General features: G+C 44.3%; 1 long non-coding RNA gene across 1 annotated transcript in view; it reads right to left on the minus strand.

Annotated features, from left to right (window-relative positions):
* LOC138915809 (uncharacterized) overlaps positions 1–21,774 on the minus strand; it is a 30,667-nt gene that overhangs the window by 1,220 nt on the left and 7,673 nt on the right. Inside the window, exon 2 of the long non-coding RNA XR_011422119.1 lies at positions 17,084–17,247. This is a non-coding gene — a long non-coding RNA (uncharacterized lncRNA). The remainder of the gene's footprint in view (positions 1–17,083; positions 17,248–21,774) is intronic.

Here is a 21,774-nt window from a genome sequence, read left to right on the forward strand (position 1 = left end):
GTGGAACCTGGATGTCCCACGTCTCCAGCCCTCGCAGGTCACCCTTTCCTGAATAAGCCATGTTGGAAAGTCCAGCTGTTCCTCCTCTCACCTTCCAGGGACTCCCTAGGAGTATGTCCTTGTTCTCCAAATCCATCTTGATTGTTTCTTTTTTTTAAAAAAAAGATTTTATTTTTCCTTCTTTTCCCCAAAGCCCCCCAGTACATAGTTGTGTATTTTAGTTGTGGATCCTTCTAGTTGTGGTATGTGGGATGCCACCTCAGCATGGCCTGATGAGCGGTGCTAGATCTGCACCCAGGATCAGAACTGGTGAAACCCTGGGCCGCAGAAGCAGAGTGCTTGAACTTAACCACTCAGCCATGGGGCTGGCCCCTTAATGAATTTTATTTTTATTTATTTATTTTTTTTGAGGAAGATTAGCGGTGAGCTAACATCAGCTGCCAATCCTCCTCTTTTTGCTGAGGAAGACTGGCCCTGAGCTAACATCTGTGCCCATCTTCCTCTACTTTATACGTGGGACGCCCACCACAGCGCGGCTTGACAAGTGGTGCGTGCGTCCGCACCTGGGATCCAAACCGGTGAACCCTGGGCCGCCGAAGCGGAACGTGCGAGCTCAACCGTTGTGCCACCAGGCAGGCTTCTTTGATTGTTTCTCATTGTCTTTCACTCCTGTTCCTCCTGGTCAGCGTCAGCTGCCTCTGTTTCCCCAAAGTCCCCTCATGGTTCTCCGAAGCACAGTGCAAACAGCAACTGTTCAACAGCATCTACTGAGGGCTCCAGCATAACATAAGGAAACTACAGAGCAGAAAAAGAAATTTCGGGTAGATATCAGCTGCCCCACAGGCCACTGGCCCTCCTCATCAGGATCGTCTTCCCCAGCTACCTCTTACTGAAGAACCAACCCATCCCCCTGAAGGCAGGACAGATAATCTCTCCTGGAGGTTGTCCCATAACATCCAGCCTGACACCTGATGACTTTCAAAAGAAGAAAACCTTCATCAAAAGGGTTCCTTCCAGAAGAAAAGGACAGATTAACTCCAAGGGCTAATTTCCTTTTCCCCTAGAATGCAAAAATCACTCACAAATCCGAAATGGAAATTTCTCGGTTTCAACCACGTCAGGGTCCAGACTCAACCTTCATTAACAGGAAAAAACTGCCAGTAAGTTTGAAAATAGAATTTTTGGTTCCTGCCACATCAGGACGAAGACAAAGAAAGGATGTTTGTCAAGTCTGCAGATAGCCAAGCACGGAAAGGACCACCTCTGTCCTGGAAGACAGATTAGGATCTTGACAGGACTGTCATGAATAAGTTGAAGAGGACACACTATGTCTCTGTGTTGAAAAGATCGATGGCTCGGGCAGAGATTGGGAGAGACGGGCTTAACTTCAGTTTGGGAGAGGAACAAAGAACCACGGGGCTTCATTGATCACAGGGTTCAGGTGTGTGCCAACCATGTGATCTGTCTACTAATAAGCGGAACCAGTGCAAGAGCGACATTGTGGTAGCAGAGGGAACAGGTGTGGTCAGATCAGACCACATCCAGGGGCATCGGCCCTTGTCCAGGGGATGGCACTCGGCAAAAAGGGGTGTATAAGTCCTGTCACACGAGATCTCAGGATGCTTAATTTGGAGCAGAGAACTTGGATTGAGGACTAACACTTAGGAGTTGTCTTCTGATATTTAAAGGACTTAAAACTTGCTCTGTGTTGGTCTAGTTGGGCGGAATTAGGAGCATCTGGGGAAAGCGACAGAGTTGCAGGCTTTCGGTCAGGAGCTCAATCTCAAGAACTTGCTTATACTTAGAGGGGCTGTGTGGATGCCCTGCCTGGAGGCGGAGACTGCATGGTCCCACCTGACCAGGCCTTAGTGGGATTCCCGCCTGCATGGGATGGGGCACAGATGACCTCAAAGTCCCTTCCTTCCCCGGGAGAATAAGCCCTAGACGAAGATATATAAGAAGCCATGCCCCAGTCCCTCCCAGGTTACACACAGTAGGCTCAGTGCCAGGGCAGAAATACTTGTAGGGGAGTCTATGAAACTGTTTTAACTTTTTTTTCAAATCAGAAGAAAATGAGACTTTAAGGGTCCACAAAAATCAAATTTTGCCTAAAAGAGAAAAAATGTTGAAGTTTTTAAAGTTATATTAAAAATGATTTTTATATCGTTATTATTATGGTGAGAGGGGCCCACAATGGCAACAGTGCCCAGGGTCCCCAGAGGTCATAAAGTGGCCCTGGCCCCTGTGGAAGGCCTGGCCGCATCTGTGCCCTGGCTCCCTAGAGGGTCCCTTTCTGGCTTAGGCTGGCTCCAGCTGTACACTGTTGCTTACAGCCCAATTCCTAAGCTGCCCAGTCATAACGCTTTCCTCCCACTAGTCTGTGGATCTGGGGATGATCTCTGCCTGTTCAAACAAAGAAGGACATTCTCCATGTCAGAGGCAACCACTTGGTCTCAGCAAACTAAAAGGAAACAGAAGATGCCCTTGACCACACACATTTTCCCTCCTCCCTCTCTTCCTGTGAAACACTGAAGGACAACCAGCCACCAAACGCAGCCTTCACTAGCTGGGAATGTGGAACTGCAGTGGCTTACCACACCCCTGAAGGAAGCTCCACCCTCCTAACACCCTCCGGGCCTCTCATCCCACCTCCCTAACCCATCCCTAAGGTTCAGATGGGAGGAAGTCGGGGGCTTGCTTAGCCCTGTGTCCACGGACTTGGTTCCACCACACATGGGACCCCATGATCACACTCCACGAGGCACACATAGGTTCTCATTTTGTCGCATTGAAAATATTCCTGGAAATGATGGTCCCAGACTACAGGACTGGATTGAAAAAAACTGAAGTTTAGATACTCTGTGGGGAATTAGCAAGGATAATTTAGGAAGACATCTCAGCAAGGAAAAAGGATGCTGTGCACTTATCTACCTTCCCCCAGTATCATTTTCCTCCATCCAGATTTATGTCCTTCACAGTGCTCTGTAATTATATGTGTTTTTTTCAATTTGGTAAAATATACATACCATATTTATCATTTTTACCATTTGTAAGTGTACCATTCAGTGGTATTAAATACATTTACGATGTTGTATAACCGCCATGCTATCTATACCCAAATCTTTTTCATCATCTCCAACAAAAAATCTGCACCCATGAACAATAATTCTCTCTTCGGCTTCCTGCAAGGCCTTGGTAACCACCATCCTACTTTCTCTCTCTATGAATTTGCCTATTCTAGGTATCTTATATAAGTGGCGTCATACGATATTATCCTTCTGTGTCTGACTTATTTCACTAAGCATGGTGTTTTCAGGGTTCATCTGTGTGTAGCATGTATCAGAACATCATTCCTTTTTATGACTGAATAATATTCCATTGTGTGGATATGGCATATTTTGTTTATCCACTCATCTGCTGATGGACACTTAGGTTGTTTTCACTTTTTGGCTGTTGTGAATAATGCCACTGTGAACATTGGTGTGCAAGTATCTGTTTGAGTCCCCGCTTTCAATTCTTTTGGACATATCCTAGGAGTAGAAGCGCTGGGCCATACAGTAGTTCTGTGTGTAACCTTTTAAGAAACTGCTAAACAGTTTGTAATTGAGTTTTAATGGGAATGCTCAGCAGTTACGTAGTTTTCTTGGGTACAGATGGTTGGGATGTTTGAGCTGGGAATAGAGATGAATAATTGTTGCAGCTGGACATCAGGCCAAAGGACCTGAGAAAAACATGGCTGCACCTCAGGCACTCTCTAGGCCACAGTGCTGACAGGCCACCCCAGCCACTTTCCTTGTCAGAGTGGTTGTCACATGGATAGAAACCAGAAAATCATTTGACAAACAGAATTACTCACTATCGTTCTCTGAGCAGGAAAGTACTTCTCTGCTTACCATCACCCAGGGCAGGGAAATGGCTTCCCTTAGAATTCTTGCTTCATGGCATTCATTTATATATTTTTTTAAATTGCAAAAGATATCACATAAACGAAAAGAGTACATAAATATAGATTAAATAATAACAAACTGAATGCTGTGAAATCTACCACTTGGCTTAAGAAATAGAACATTACCAACCAGTTTGAAGCTCTCCGTTGATCTCTTCCTGAGCACATGTCCATTCTCCACTTCACGGGTAACCACTATGCTGCATTTCATCTATCATTCTCTTTTTTTTCTGTATAGTTTACCATATACATATATAACCCTATATAATGTATTGTCTGATTTTGCACATTTTTGAACCTCACATAAGTAAAATCATCTGGTCTGTATTTTTCTGTTTTGCTTTTTTCATGCATCATTATACTTTTGAGACTCCTCCATACTGAAGTGTGTAGCTGCAGCTCATTAATTTTCACTGCTGTGTTGTGGGTTCCATTTTATGCACATCCTTATTGTATTTGTCGGTTCCATTGAAGATGGGCCATTTTGGTTATTTCCTAAGAGTTCATTCTAATCATGGTTTTTATCCTCATAGTAATTGGCACTAAATGATTTTAATGGTTTGTCTTCCTGCTTGTGTGGGTTTTGTCTCCAGATTATGAGCACGAGTGGGACAGGTCCCATGTCCCTTTTCTTTTGTTGGATTAATAAACACTGAGTGGTCCTACCGGTCACCCACACACTTTCCCTGAGCACTTGCTCTTGCTGGTCCAGCAGCTGTATTTATACCCATGACCCCACCCTCCCTTCAGAGCTAATTGGGCCAGAGGCGGATACTTGACTCAAGCTGGGCCAATCAGACGTTCTCTCCTGAGGATTTTAAATTAGTACCAAAAGAGAGTGGTCTCTGTTTCTTTGTGGTTGGCCCTGTAAAAGTGGAATTCTGGGAGCCTGGTCAGCTGTGCTTTCCTTATCCTGTCTATGGAGAGGAAAAGAGAGGAAATGGGGGAGAGCTAGGGTATAAACAAGAGGACTGAAGAGGATGGATAGATTTAAAGAAAAAAAAGGTGGGGGGAGGTGGGCTGAGAGTCCTAAAGCCTTCCAGGTCTCAGCAGAGCCCTTGGAAAAGGCTGGGTCCTTGGATCCCATGAGACGCCCCTGCTGGGTCTCTATAATAAATTGACCTCTTTGGCTTAAATTAGTTTCAGTTGTTTTCTATCAAAGACCCTAACTTATCTATTCAATTTGCTTCTTCCTGGCCATTCAAAAGAACTGCAGAGCCATCCAGGGACCCCTATTAACCCAAGAATGAGTTAAATTCTCTCCTGGCCTAACTAGAGATAGGAAATTCTCAGCTTCCACAGGCCTTGGCTTCAGAGTTCAACAATGGAGTGGCTATTTAGCCCCTATGCTAGTTTTATGTCGCTAAACTTTGAAGCACCATACTTGTTTTTATCTCATCAAGTTATTTTGACCAGCTCTTAGAAATGACTCAAAAATTTTGCTCTTAACTTCCCAAAAAAGAGCGCATGATAAAGATAACCTCCCGCTCTCCCATTATCCTCAGGTGATTGGGAGGGTAACCATGAATAAGTGAATTTTACAGATAATCTTTAAACCTTATCTCAACTCTTATCTTGGCCAATAGCTTCCTCTTCTTTTACCAGAGCTGTTGACAAGAAGCAAATGGACTGTGACAAGCAGAGTTTTTATCTCCTTTTATTTCCCTCACACACCTCCAGTGGAGATGCTAATGAACAATGACAAGGAAAAAGACAGGTGGCAGGAGGGCAAAAATGAGAAAGAAAAGCCTGGATGGCTCAAGCACTAGCAAGACAGCTCCCAGGAGTTGTCTTCAAGAAGCTGGGGGCTTCGGGAACCTATCTCACTGAAGATGGGGAAGAGAAACGACAGGAGGCCAGCACGTGGTCATGCCTGGGAGCCTTGCTCACAAAACCCTTATCCCAGGTTTGGATTGCTGCGTTTACATACCCCTTCCAAGCATTTAAGATCCTGAAGATGTGGCCCTCACTTAAATGGAAGTGAAGCACGCTTTCCTCCTAAATTTGGTTTTGCTTAAAATCTTTTATCAGTCTGTGCCGCCCCTAAAGGCATCAGAGTTTTTATTCTAGCAGCTGCCAAGTAGTGACATCACTCACGCTGCAACTCATCTCACTTTAGAGGTAACCATTCGGCTTTGATGTGTAATTTGAGGCAAGCTATCTTCTGCCTCCCGCTTCTTTTTTCAGGGAAAACCAGTGTACAGCCACAAAACTGAAGCATGGAGGGGAGGACAGTTGGCCAGCAGCGCCATCTTAGAACGGGGGCGAAAGGATTCATTTGCTTAAACCTCAGCCAAGTGAATCCGACAATACTTTGTTGTGATGTTTCAAATGTAACATTTCAAACTTGCTCTCAGAAACTTAGATCCTCCTTTTTGAGAACTTGCATTTGGCGGGTAAGACCAGAACATAAGCTTGCAAGCAGAGGAAGACAATGGTGGCTCATTATTCATGGAAACATGCTGCTCGTGCTTCAGTGTGAGCTTTTGATGAACAGAAAATGTGCTCTGAACTTATTTTCCTTTTTGTGAAATCCTGACACAGCATTTCTGGTTTCAAAGGAAGCTGTATAAAAAGAGCAACAGAAACCCCACAAAATGAGACCACCTTAAAATTAAGTTTACTGGCTAAATGGGATTAAGCTAAAGTTGTGTTTTAAAAAGAATAAACCAGAAAAAACAAGTCTTTGCTGCCTGGTGCCCACTTCTATCTAAACAACTCTGAAGTCCAGATGCAAGCTGTCACTGGAGCATCTCTGGAGAGAGCGTGGGAAGTTAAAAGTCAGTGTTTTTGATTAATTAATAATCATCCTCAGCTGTGTTGGCAGATGATAAAAACAAATTGTCTGCCTTTAAAGTAAGGGTGGAAGATGTGTGCTTACCCAGAACCGAGGGGGAAGGAAGAGCCCTGTTGGCCTATTCTACCCTTGACTGGTCTGCTGATGGCCAAACAAAAGCGACGTTGTGCGTCTGATACCCTATGAAACCAAGATAACAGCCATAGCCTGGGCAGTCAGTCAGGGAGGGAGGTGAAGGAAGCCAATGACTAAGGAATTGCCCAAAGGACTATTTTATGGCTACCAAATTGTCTTCTAGAACAACACAACCAAGCATTTGCAGGAATAACTGTTTCTCTGTGTGTGTCATTGTGAAAGTCAATCAGCAGGCTCCAGCTGAGTGTGTGTGTGTTGGGACGAGGTGAAGTTTTATTGATAGTTTATAGGAGAAATGCACAGACCCCTCTCCTGTTAAATTTGCCACCTATAAATTTGACTCCATGTTATTCTTTCTTGACTCTGTGGCTGCAGCTGGGTGCCGTCTCTCTCCCTCCTACAGTGCCTGTCCTGTAGTTTTTTAGCCATGTGTCTCCCTTATAGGATTTACTATTTATCACCTGGTATCACAGTCATTCTCATCTCCTCAAAAGTAATGGTTTTGCCTTTTTGGTAGCACCTGGCACAGATTATTGGCCAGAGGAGACGTACAATACATCTTAAATATTGGGATAAACGAAGAAAGGCAGGACCGATGGATGGACCTGTGCTGGATGCTATGTTCATTTTGTGTCTCTGTCAATGGAAGTTCTATTTTCCCCATAACTGTGACATTCTTCTTTCTTCTGTCCCCACTGCCAGAGCCATGATGCGGGCTTTGACTGATCTTTGCCTATTCTACTGTATTGGTCTGCAAATAATCCCCATCTCCTACCTGCCTCTACTGTAATCCATCCTACACACTCAGTCCACCTTGATTCTATCCCACCCCAGCCTCCAGACTTTCCATGGCCCCTCATTCCTCACCAAATAACCCAAACAGACCTCTCCTTACAACTCAAGAGCCTTCATCCTGTGGACCCAGAACACTATTTCCATCCTAACTCATGCTATGTGATGTGTCAAATGTCGAACATGCTGTTTCTCTAAAAGTTCACTCAATTTCTTACCTCTGTCCATAGCGTAAAAGCCCATTCAACCTTCAGGTCTCAAGACCAGTGCCACTTCCTCCATGCAGTTTTTGGTTTCACTTATCGGATATGATTTCCCTTCTCTTGATCTGTACCTGGCATTCTGTTCCATGTCTTCTCCCTTCATATTAGACTCTTTATGTGCTGGTCTGATTCTTCAATTAGAAGCTCCCGAAAGCAGGAAGGCCAAGTTCATCTTTGCCTCCCACCAGCAGCAGAGTGCTGGGAACCAAGCACTCCCACTTGCTGCTGAATTATGTTCAGAGGGAACCCTGTATCCAGGCTCTCCTCCTGTGGGAGTCTGCAATCTAAGGCTGACAGTAAACACAAGTGTGGCTGCAGCCCCTCTTCTAAGACTCTGGTGACAGGATAAACATGGAAAATCCTCAACTCCAACACGATTAAATATTCGCCTATATTAATTTTCTACTGCTGCATAACAAATCGCCACTAATGTAGTGGCTTACAACAATGCCTATGTATTAGTTCACAGTTCTATAAATCAGAAGTCCAGCGCAGCATAACTGGGTTCTACTCAAGGTAACACAGTGTAGAAATCAAGGTGTTGGCCCTACTGAGTTCTTGTCTGGGGCTCTGGGGCAATGGTCCACTTTCAGCTCTTTGTTGGTGGTGGTAGAATTTAGCTCCCTGTGGTCACTGGATTGGGAACCCATTATGATTAGGTCAGGCCCACTGGGATAATCTCCCTTTCTTAAAGTCATAAAGCAATCATAGAAGTAAAATCCACCATATTCACAGGATGTGCACACAAGGGAGGAAACAGGAAATCTTGAGTGCATTTTAGAATTCTGCCTACCACATCACCTTAATATCAAGCTGAGGCTAAATCAATTTTGTGGGTAAGTGGTGGCTGGAGAGACCATCAGATTTCTTCAATGAGTATAGGAAGATATTGCAGGGAAGGGAAAAACAATGAGTTTTTGAAAAGTTGAGAGGGGCCTAGAATTCCTGAAAGAGCCTTGATGATATGGGAAGGAGAGGGTTTTCCAGGTAGAGAATAGACATAAGGAAGAGGGCGCAGGGAGTGGAGGGAGGAACTCTTGATCCTGAAGGAACCAGAGAGACCGGCGTGGGCAGCAGAAGCCATAAGTAAGGAAACGTGCCTGGGAGCCCCAAGGCAGGGCTATGTCTCTGATCCATGGTGTATGGGGAAGTTGGTAGCATGGCCAAGGCTATGGGCATAAAGGACCACTTCGTAGATGTGCTGAAGTGACTGGGGAGTCCAACCGGGACGAGTCTACAAGAAGCCAGCTGGACCTGACGGCCCACAAGATGGCCAAGGGGAACTATGAAGGGAGACTGCAGAAGGCAGGGCCTTGGGCTGTTGAGAAAACCTGCAGAGAACAGACAATGCTAGGGCAAGATTCAAGAAATGAGCGTTAGGAAGAACTCTTGCTATGCATAAAGCAGGAAACATTTTCCCAGAGTCCAAGGCAGAGCCAAACGCTGGCACAGGAGGCACAAAGTTTGCATCTTGGGGCCCAGTTTGCTGCTGACTCACCTGTGACAGTGGGCACCTTACTTGACCTTTCAATGCCTTTGTTTCCTGATCTATAAAATGGAGACTAACAACATTCCTGCCAGGTGCTTAGAAAATACTTTGCTGTCACTGGCTGCCAGGAACATGCCTTTTCCATTCCAGGGCTCTGCACTGTGGCTTCTGCTAGTGACTTCAGTTAACTAGTGCTGAGGGGGGAGCACAGCACAGGTGCAGGTTAGCCTGCAATGGCCCACCCCTGGGTCAGGCTTGTTCAGAGACCCCCTCCCAACTGGACCTACATCCAAATAGGGTGTAAATCAGATAGCAATTCTTGTTCAGGAGACTCCCTCTAATTTATCTAGTAATCTCTTGTTAGATTATTTTTTAGAGGAGCTTTCCTGGGGTTTCCAGAGCACAGAAGTCTCCATAAGTCACATTTAAATCATCGCTCACTTTCAGGCCCAGTCATTCATTTTGTCAGGTGAAGCCCAAATGTCACTGTTGAAACACTTGTGAAACTGAGTCTACCATAAAGTCTTTGAACAAGAGCCAAGCATTAGCTTGCATCTCACATATCCCGTAGACATCCTCTGGATGATGGGAGAGGGAGTAGCAGAAATCCGCAGGCAGGCAGAAGACTATTCCTACACTGGGCTCAGATCAAGTCTTAAAACTCTCAAGACAATATCAGGCAGTCATTGACGTGTCCTAGAATTTTCCAGCCCCCAACAAAGTGCTTAGAAAGAGCTGGGCTGCCTTTTCAAGGACTCTGAGGAGTGGGCAGTGATTTGAACTGAGAAAAACTCAGAGTGAAAGGGTTGGGTGACAGCTGCCACTTCCCAGGAGAACTCAGGACAAACACTGGCAATGAAATGATGTAGCCAAGACTGCCTGATGATGGACCAAGAGAGCAGTCAAAACCAACCCATGGGATTTAGTTCCAAGCTGATGGGTACACAGTATCAGGGGCTCCTTCAGTCCTGAACAGGAGGATCCTTCTGTGATGGAACACACCTTGTGGCCTGAAGGTGCTCCACTGACTGACAGGCATCCCCTAAGGACTGGGTCTTCTACATGTGGGGTCCCAAGCAGTTGTGCCAAGGAGTTGGGCAATGAGGTCCCAAGATGAGAGTGCTCTCTGTGGGCCTACCTGCCCCTACTCCCGGGACAGACCCAGGGCCTGCAGGGCTTTTCTAGAATGTACTAATTGGCCTGGATCAGGTCCAGAATCTTCTGGACTTTCCAGGTAGGTAAGCCTGTCTTGATCCAGAGCCCAAGGTCTCTTGTAGAGTCTCAAGGAATCTGTGGTGACAGCCAGAGCTTATGTTAGAAATGACCCTCTTCTGGCCTCTCTGTCCAACCTGGAAGTTTCTTGCAGCATTTTTCTAGAATTGAGCTGTATCTGGCCATATCTTCAATTCCGAGCGGCTTTGCCTACAATAATTCTTGGTGCCTATTTTTGTTTCTGAACACACTGCCTTTAACATCTAGAACTCCATCATGCCTTTGCTCTATGAGTAGCAAGAATTAGCCATTTAAAGAAAGTCCCATCTGCAGCTCGGGACTCTGCTTTACTGACTAGCTTAACCCAAGGGTTGGTTTACAGGAAAGAATCTTTCTGGGAACTTCACCACTAAGGGGCTCAGTGACTTTGGGCAAGTCACTCCATTGCTTTGGACCTCAATTTCCTCGTCTAGATAATGAGGAAACTGGACTAGATGAGCTCTAAGATGCAGTTGGGTCCTAACAGCCCATCATTTATGATCAAGCATTCTGAGTCTTCCCTGGGGAGCTCCATTCGGCACATGTTCATTCAGCAACTATCGTGTGACAACTTCTGTTCAGTTCTTGGGGATATACTGTGAACAAGGTGTGTCCACAGGCCCCAAGAAGTTCACAGTCTAGTAAGAAAGTCAGCAAACTTTCCTTTTTTAAAACATATGTAACTGTTTATTAAACAACGCGAACTCGTTGTCAGCTGAGACAATGGGAGGTCTCATGAGTTTCCTGACCTTGGGCGTCTCTTCATTGCCTGACATCCAGTGTCTTGAAAATTGTTCTTTCATATATTTTGTCTGGTTTTTGTGGGGGTTGTTTCAGACTGGAGAGTAAATTGGGTCTCTGTTATTTATATTGGTCAGAAGCAAAAGTCTCACCAAACATTTCTGTTCATGTGATCCAATCCAAAACAAAGTTGAACCTGCATCCCCATCATATTTATATTTGTGGATTCTGTACACATATACTTGTGACTATGTATAGTCAATATTAGTCATATTTATTACTATTGCTATTAGTAACAGTAAAGCTTAATTTCTTTCTTCACTTTTAGAATGAAACATAGGTACAAATAAGAGTTTAAATATCCTCTCCCTGTGCTTCATTGGATCATCTGTGTACGCTGCAGGTCCAGGTCCGACGGCCTCAGGAAGTCCAGTTCTGTGAACTTTCAAAATCAACTGAAAAAGCTATCCAAGCTACTTGATATGGGTGACATTATACCTTAGTTCTGAACTAAGGCAGGCAGAAATAGGAGACTGGACACCTGGGCTGATACCAACTAAAGCTAATGTTCTATAAAAATAGTTCTTTAAAATAAAGTTAAAAAAAAATGCATTCCTTCGTCCTGTGGCAAAATTCCCATTATCTCTTCCCTTTACCTTGGTCAGCCCTTACTTGAAGGTCAGAATGGCCCACAAATATTAATTGCATTCTTAGTACTACACTAGGTAATGTTGGAGGATGCAAAAGATCTTTGAAACCAAATGCCATCTTGAGCTTAGCTGTATTTGCTTTTCCCCGTGTCTCATGGGTGAGACAGAGCAGCTTTGCTGCTTTAACCACTTGCACCTGAAGAGAAAGAAAGATGGCACCACGATTCGGTCTGTATTTTCCTTCTGGGACTTGAGAAGATACCAAGAGACCTGGCTCACTCCTTTCCTCAACCAGCCCGCTCCACCTGGCTCTTGAGCTTGCCTCCCCAGGCAGCAGCGAGACAGCAAGGGGAGGGCCTGCTGGAGCACTGTGCCTGCAGAGACCCAGGCTGACGGTGGAGCTCAGGGTGTCAATCACTTTCACTCTGCTGCTGCTGCTGCTCTGGCTGCTGCTCTGGCTGCTGCAGGCTCCCCCCACGCTGCCACCAGAGGGTCAGTGCAGCAAACCGGCAGGAAATAGAACGGTCGGCAGAAAGGGTAAGAAAGAAACCTATCCTTTCTCAGGCAGGAGCTTTATTGACACACTGGTCCACAGCTTCAAGGGCAGCTGCCTCCCAGGGAGTGTTTGATCAAATCTGGTTTGCATGATTGAAGTAAGGAGAACATTTCTTGATCTCTGAAACTGAGTTCGAGACGGTCCCATTCCCGGCAGCCTTGACGTCCCCTTTTCCTCCCTCTCTGGCAATCCAGGTTGTTCCAGCTGTCCGGGCTGACTGCTGACCCTCTGAAAAGGAGGTATGGCCGAGAAACCCCGGACCTGTCCTGCACTTGGACAATTTTACAAACCTTTGCATAAGAACAGATTGCACAAGCCTGCATGTGCAAGATTGAGGGAAGAAAAAGGGAAGAGCGTTTTCTGCTTATGACTGAGACCCTGTTATTTATTGGCTTGGGTGTTTCAGCTGAGTTTTGTGGATTAGAGGCCAAGTCATGTCAGCACTAGAAGCCTCCCTGGTCTCAGTCATATGTGCTACCCCACCTCTTCCCCGCAGCCCATACCATTCCTTTAAGAGAACCCTCCCTCTTTCACGATTTCACAGAGTAAGGCTGTTCTGAGTGGTGTCTTGGGTCACACCCAGCTCACACTGCCCAGCAGAAGCTGAGAAGAGGTTGGGGTACAGCTCTGTGACCTCCATCTTCTGCCCTGGCCTTTCTTCCTGAGGTGGGCAGGAAGCAGGACCCGCTCCTAGAGCTGGGCTCTGGCGTCTGGCAGAGGCAAAGCTTCCATCCTGCCTGATGGCTCAGGAAAGGAATGTTGGTCACATGAAAGCCAGGGGTGGCTGTGCAATGTGGGAGACAGTGAGTGCCATGTTCCCACACTGTAAGTCATGATGACACTGTTAAAAACTAGTGGGTGGGGGAAAGTGAAAGAAAAAGAATGGGGGAACAGAAACCAAAGTGAGACATACAGAAGGATCAAGCAAGAATAACGGCCAATGCATGAACAGAGGCCAGGGGATGGATGAGCCTGGAAGAGAATCAGGGAAAGGTAGATGAATGAGAATGTGTATAGGAGGAGAGAAATTAGACCTAGGGAAACACAAAGAGACATGAAGAGAAGACCTGAGGAAATGGCAGGTAACCTGCCAATACATATACCAACAGGTGTTGGAGGCCACGTCTAAGGACCCATCTGGGTGCATCACTTTCAAAGCCCTAAATACAGGACAGACCAGCCCCTGTCAATGAAATCTGTGTCTCTGCTTGTTCAAGGCCTAACTCCATTTAGGCAGAAAGGGCCTGTAAGACTCTTAGGAGAAAAGAAAAGGGATGCAAACAGAGGGAAAAGATCAGTGAGATCCATATATGCAGTCACACCGCTGCCATGAGTTAATCCTCATGCAGACCTGCCCATGGTCTGGCAGGTGATACAAAGAAATAGAAGCCATGACTTTTGGCCTGAAGAAATTCACAATTCAAGGGACAAGATGTACATCCACAAAGCAATAAATGGCAGCAATATTATTGGGACTGCTCAGATGAACACAGAAGAGATTACTGGTTAAAAGAAAGAAAGAAGGAATAAGATAATCAAAGAAATGAAATACAGAGAGGCTTTCTTGACAATGTCACCTTGTGGAAATAAAAACAACAATGCAAGAATTAAGTTAAAGATGTGGGTTGAACCGGATGAAAAATTTTAAACTGGGCCGAAGTTACCTGGGCTTGACTACAGCATGGCAGAGGTTCCAAATGAAAGCAAAGAACAGGAGGCATGGCGGCCACATCCAGTCTTCCAGGTAAGTTACATCTACCTAGACATGATATTCAATTCAATATTCAACATCCCTTTGGTTTTTTTTTTAATTGGTGCCCCTAGGAGTCATATTTAGTATTAAAAGGCGGCAAGGAAAGATTGGTGAGATGGCCCTAGAGGAGGCCAGCTTGCTCGCATGGAAGCAAGCCTTGCCCTAGTCTGAGACAGATGTTGGAGGACAACTTGAGATCAAAGATCAGATGAATAAGAGGTTGGAGGGAGGCCAGGTAGGGGAGGAGGTTGATTGCATGTGTGTGAGTCAAAGGGGCAGGGGCATTCAACTTGCAATTGAGAAAAATGGATAGTGAAGGTGACGATGTTTACCACAACTAATGTTTATTGAGTGCCAATGGTGCACCAGGTGCCCTTCTAAGCACTTTACATGTATTCGTTTACATAACCCTCCCTAGCACCCCATGAGGTATTTTTTATTATTATGATTTGCATTTTATACATGAGGAAACTTGGACACAGAGAGATCAAGCGATTACACAGTAAAAGTTAGCCTAGGACTCTAATTAAATTCTACAACATCCTCTCTCTGAAGCCACGGAAAAGTCAATGTCTCTGTTTCTTCATCTGTAAACATTTATTTAACCTGTTTGTAGAGATGTTGTAGGTGACAATGCCATTGTGAAGAGACTGCTGTGTTGTCATTATGAGAGTATTAGCATTATTATTATTATTTTAGATTGGCACCTGAGCTAACATCTGTTGCCAATCTTCTTTCTTTTTCCTTCTTCTTCTCCCCAAAGGCCCCCAGTACACAGTTGTATATTCTAGTTGTAGGTCCTTCTGGCTCTGCTATGTGGGATGCTGCCTCAGCATGGCTTGATGAGCGGTGCTAGGTCCACACCCAGGATCCTAACTGTGAAACCCCAGGCAGCTGAAGTGGAGCACGCGAACTTAACCACTTGGCCACGGGGCAGGCCCCAGCATTATTATTAAGGCAATGATTTCTCCAGAAATATTACATATGTGCTTACCTTTAAGAAATTGACAAAGACCCCTCATATAAAGAACCCTCCCCTGTGTTCACAGTAGACAACAATGCCAAAGGAATCTCTCAAGAGAAGAAAGCTTTCTTTCTGACATCCCTTGACAATTCTTGTACGGTTTGGGGGATGGCACTCCTCTTTCTTATAAAAAAGTTTCCCACTGAGAAGAATAGCCAGGTTCTTGTCCTCGCGGGAGCCTCTCCCACAAGGACCCAACCAGAGGACCAAGCCATCTCAGAAATGGGGTTTTGAGTCTGAGAGGTAGCAGATAGAGAAATAGATAGCAAATACATCTGTTTTCACAGGAGCGTGTTGTTCTCTGTACTAACTGCTATAAAAACGACATGAAACTAGCCACACATTAGTTTTGGTTCTCGTGACTAAATCAAGGAATGGCATGATGGTGCTGCATCATTAGAAATGAAACCAGTTCTTAAACAAGAGAACAGGGCCGACATTTTAATAACCTGAACGATTTCATAGAAAAATCAAAGCTGAAACTTCAACACCCTAGCCCTGAACACCTGCTACTTAAGTTTGGTTCTGAACCAGTGAAACTTCTTTCTTGGGATGAAGACATGAGACAGGCCCTGACTTGCCCAACACTCATGGTGGCCAGGGAAGTCTTCCTTCCACCTGCTGTCCTGCTAAGTGGAAATGTGGACTCAATCTTGGCTTTGATAGGACTGACTGTAATTGGCACTTCAATCCAAAAAGCACCTCATATTTAATTTTTATTTTTTCAAGCATGTAACCTTATGTATTTTGCTACATATATGACACATTTAAACAGAGGAATTTGACTTTCCCTGAGGTATTGTCATCCACATCTTTCAGATAAAGAAACTGAGACTTGAAGAGGTTAAGTGACTTGCCTAGAAGCAGGCACACTGGGGTTCTGAACAAAAGTTGTCTTACCCATACCTGCATTGCCTCCAATTTGACCTTTATCACAATAATAATGATGTTGATATAGTAAACACTCATAGGTTGCACACATTTTGCCCTTCCATGCCATAGCACCCACACTTTGCCTTGAGGGAACCACCCATTCCTCTCTTCCTCCCCTTTCTCTAAAAGGTGGATGAATCCAGTTCCCAGGAGTGGGCCCTGATGTGCTTAAGCCAATGGGAGAACCCATCACCTGGACATGGTGATTGGTTCAGGGGTAGGCATATGGCCCCATTGGGCCAACGAGGTTTGAGGAAATGTTTGCTAGGCTTCTGGGAAAAATGTTCCTCAGTCCTCTGCTGGGTTACCAGAGGGGACAACCTCTCTTTTCCTAGATAGTGTATTGGAGAATACAAAGTCCAAAATTACCCCAGTTGTTTGTGTCACCAAGAGAAGTGCCAGCCTGAGGATGAAGCCGGCGCACAGAAGAAGCAGTACTGTGAACAAAACAGACATGGAGCTGGTATTGTGAGGAGGGTGTAAATTCTAGATTGTACTCTGGAATTTTGGGGCTATGAGCCAATGCAATCCCTTTGTTTGCTTAAGCCAGTTTGAGTTTGCTGTTCTGTCATATGAAAATTCTTAACCAATGCAAACACCACTGGCATCACTCCCAGTAACATCTGATTGTTGCTTTAGCTTCTTGGTCAACAGCATAAAACCCACTTAACCAAAATGACCAATCCTTCAAAGTTAATCAGCATTTCTGGAGCACACCCATTTTTGGTGCCTGACTTTCCAGAGAGGACTCACATTTTTCTGTTCCCCGGGTTTGTCTCCCTTGGTTTTCTGCTCCATGTTAGCTCAGTCTAGGCCTGTCTTCTTCCAAGTCCCTCAACAGTGACAAAGATGGCTGCCCTCTGCTGAGGAAACCAGCAGGGGAATGGGCAGCCAGCCGCAGATCTCAGGTGCCAGCACTGTCAAGAAAAGTAAAGTCAAGAAAGGATTTTACCACAATATATTTTCAATATAATATGAAATCAGGTGGGAGATGGTTCTTTGGAACACAGTTAGTTTTATAAATACCTCACCAGCTTCCTGTCAGAATGCTGAATCCCAAGGAATTTTGGCACCCCTCTGAGAAGCTTTATTTGCTGGTGGTTGGCTTTCATAGAGGTTCAGAGATTTGGCATCAAAGATTATAAAGTCCTGTGGGTCTGAAAATCTGCGATAAGAACTGGTTTTTGCAATTCTACTCAATCTCGGTTTCTCTTGAAAAATTCTGTTATTTCCACTTCTGGCTAATATGACTAAGCACAGAGGCAGAAAGACAGTCTAAACAGTAAAAAGAATCCTGTAACTACCCTATGCTGTCCAACAGTAGAGTAAGAAAGCGTAAGCGAGTATTGGCAGAGTTAGATGGGTGAAGGAGAGCTCACTCTCTCCCTTTCCGTTTCCCCCACACCCAAGCCACCAGCAAGACTTGCCATTTTCCAAATGTCTGGACTCATCCATTTCTCTCCATCTGTACCACAATTGTGTAATTTTTTCTTTTAACACATATATATTGAAGGTCTACTGTGTCCCAGGCAGTGTTCTGGTGGCTGAGAGAACCAGACTGACAATGGGATGTGAATTCACGCACATTCTAGTGACTCTTCTCGCCTGGGCCACTGGAAGAGCCTTCGCACTGGCTGTTCCCCACTTCCCCTTTCGCCCTCTCTTTCCATTCTCCACACAGAAGCCCAAAATATATTGTTAAAATATCAATACTTCCCTGTTTAAAACCCTCTCATGACTTCCCATGACTCCTTAATTCAAGTACCAAGGCCTCCCAGGTCCTGCTGGTGGCTGTGTGTGTGCCTCCTCACCTCTCTGGTCTTTTCTCACATCCTGTGTTCATTCCCCACAGGCCCACTGGCCTCCTTTCAGATCCTCAAGTCTCTTAAAGCCTTTTCTCTTTTCAGGCCTTTCAATCCACCCTTATTTCCTCCTAAAACAGTGGCTTTCAAATTTTTTTTTGACAATAATCCCCAGTAAGAAATGCATTTTATGTGATGAACCAGTAAATTCATCAACCCATACATAAAGGCAATATTAGTTTTATATGATAATACTTCTGGTATTTTCTATTTCTTTTTTTAAAAAGCTGGTCAAGATCCACTAACCTGCAGTTTGAAAACACTCCTCTCTGCTATTTAAATGGATGAATCTTTCTCATCCTTCAACTTTCAATCTAAATGTTGGCCACTCACGAGGAACTTCACGAGCCAACTGACCTAAACCAGGTCCCTGATTTAGGTTAATTTTCATCTGAGTCCCTTGTTCCTTCCCTTCACAGCACAGAGCAGAGTTATAATTATATATTTCTTCATTGAGACTTGCTCATTGTCTTGCACGCGGCATTTCTAGCTTTTGAAGGCAGGACTTGGTCTGCTTTGAGCCCCATTGTATATCCAGCGTCTGGTTCCATGATTAGCATCAGAGTAGAATATACATAAATATTGATTGACTGACTGAATGAGTGACTGAGTGGGTGGGTGGGTAAGTGATGCTGAGGCCTGGATTTAAAAGTAAGCCTCTCCCATGAAAGGAACCAGGGCTTCTTGGAGAAATGACTGATTCTAGGACTGGGGCAGGAAATATACAAGTAGTGCCAGAAAGTAAACAAATGCTCAAAAAACAAAAGGATGAGGCATGTCAAAGGGACACATGAGCCAACCTGCCAAGCTGAAAGAGCTCCCAATGGCCAAAGGTGAAGGATTTGAGCAAGAAAATAAGTAACCTACTATCAGATTATAACCCAAAGCATTAAATAAATAACTACGGAAGTCCATACTGACTAAATACATACATGAGGCAGAAGAGAGAAATCTTCCTTATAGAAGAATTTCCAATAATTTGTATAGATGCTACCTTCCAGGAGGGAGAGCTTAATTCTCCCCACCCTACCCCCACGCCCTTGTGGGGAGGAGGTGCTGCATTGACTGACTCACTTCCAAACAATAGAGTAGGGGAAGGAGGAAAAAGGTGACTTTACAGTGGGGAAAACCTGGCAAACAGGACCTTGGCCAGGTGTTCAAGGTCGATTTCACCATCATGCCATGTGCACAGCACATACTTCCTGACATGATATGATGAGAAGGGCACTTCATCTCTGTGGGCTTCCTCCAATAACTTATAACCTGGTATAACCAGATAAACCTGAATAGAGGGACATTCTACCAAACACCCGACGCGTACTCCTCAAATCCGTCAAAATTTCATGAAACCAGAAATTGTGATAGACCAGAGGATTAAGGAGACATGACAACTGCATGCAAAGTGGTATCCTGGATGGGACCCTGGAATAGAAAAATTAGAAGAAAAACTAGGGAAATCTGAATAAAATATGAACTTTAGTTAACAATAACATATCAACACTGGTTCATTAATTGTAACAAATATACCATTATAATATACGATGCTAACAACAGGAGGAACTGGGTGAGGGGCATATGAGAATTCTGTATATTATCTTTGCAACTTTTCTATGAATTAAAACTGTTTTAAAATTAGAAGTTTACTTAAATAAAAGTTCAGTCTTATTGCCAAGAGCAGGGCCTCCATTCAGATGATTTTATGGAGCACTCTCAAAACACCTTGAATCCTTCTGGGCACAAAGAAGACACTTGGAAGATGAGTAGATTGATATAGACAAGGCATCCAGAGTGGTGAAGACCGTGGGCAAAGAATGAAGGTTTATAGATTGACGAGAGAGGAAGGAGAGAGGGGTGTGTGTGTGTGTTGGGGGCAGTGGGAGGGTAATGAGAGAAAGTGTGGACAAGAATGAGAAAGATAAGGTCTGGTTGGTGGACTTGGATATTCCTCACTGGAAATGTAAGCTCCCTAAACACAGGAACCTTGTCCGTCTTTTCATCCTTATATCCTTGGAATCTAGAACTGTGCCTGGAACATTGTAAATGTTCAAAAATGTGTGTTGAATAGATGAGTGACTGGATAAATGAACAAGGTCCTGCTGGGACTCCACCTGAGCTCCAGAACCACTTCTGTTAGATCTCCCAGGTGCCTCCTGGATTTGCATTTTTGTACATGGTGATGATGGTGTTTGCATCATCAGGTCTTCTGAAAAGCATGCAGATGTTAGCATTGGTTTTGAATGGCCCTAATGCTCATCCGCAGGCAGTGAAGTGCTAGGACATAAGCTTGGTTTCTTGAAGCATTTCTGGATGGTATTAATGGGTAGGTCTGCTGACAAGCAGGAGTGTATGGCCTCTTCCCCTTGCTCTGTTCTAGTGTCCTGTTGACCTAGCAGGGACTCACAGCACAGTGGGAAGGAATAGAGTTGGCAGGGGCTTCAAGCTTTCAATATAGTCTTGGGAAGTATAAGATAGTTAAGAGGGATATTGAATTTCCTCATAGGCATCTACTGACATTCCTCCTTAATGGTCCTAAATGCTCAATATATTTATTCACTTGCATATAAATTTGTTTATAAAAAAAATTCAGGGGCCAGCCTGGTAGTATAGCAGTTAAGTTCACGTGCTCCACTTTGGCAGCCCAGGTCTGCCGGTTCGGATCCCAGGGGCGGACCTATGTACCACTGTCAAGCCATGCTGTGGCAGGTGTCCCACATATAAAGTAGAGGAAGATGGGCACGGATGTTGGCTCAGGACTAATCTTTCTCAAAAAAATAAAAATAAAAAAGTCTACTTCTTAAAAAAAAATTCAAATTTTGGGAAAATTATGGAAAATCATACCTGATTATATACCTATTAACAAGAATAGGGCAGACTATGTGTATTAATATGAAATAATCTCCAAAATATACAAAGTGAAAAGAGGAATTACAGAACAGTGAGCATAGTAGGTCACTATATGTGGGGTCTGTGCATCCCACACACAGGTGTATAAAGGCCTAGCTGCTCTCTGAAATATACACAAGGAACTGGGGAGAGGGGAGAGTTCTGTGAAGGAGGCACAGGAGGGGGGTGAAGAAAGACTCACTGTGGGCTCTTGGAATCTTTTGAATTTTGTACATGTACAACATATTTGAAACTAAGAAAACTTTTCAAAACGATTCCAGAGAAAGAAAAATCCTTTTGGCTACAAGTTACAATAATCTCCTTTTCTGATTTCTGCAGGGATTGTCTTTGAGCCTTTTGCTTTCTGCAGGATCTCTCACATGCTGGGTGACAGACCAGTAGGCTACCTACTCATCTGTCAAGTCCCTGCTTTTAACATCATCTTCAAATGAGGCTTTACAATGTAGTGACAGAAGCACACTGACAGGATTGAAAAAGGAAGGCATTTATCATAGTTTACATATTCTAAACTAGGCATTAATTTAAAAAATAAATCCTACAGTTATTTTGTAAATAGCATACAAATTATATTGTGGCTTTCTGTTAAAAAGTATTACTTTCTTAAATGTAAACATTTAAAAATCATCTCTAGACCATTAATAATGAGTCATACTAATACCCTACAAACATCTGTAGAAG

Source organism: Equus caballus, chromosome 10 (genome assembly GCF_041296265.1).
Source record: "Equus caballus isolate H_3958 breed thoroughbred chromosome 10, TB-T2T, whole genome shotgun sequence".
Lineage (NCBI taxonomy): Eukaryota > Metazoa > Chordata > Mammalia > Perissodactyla > Equidae > Equus > Equus caballus.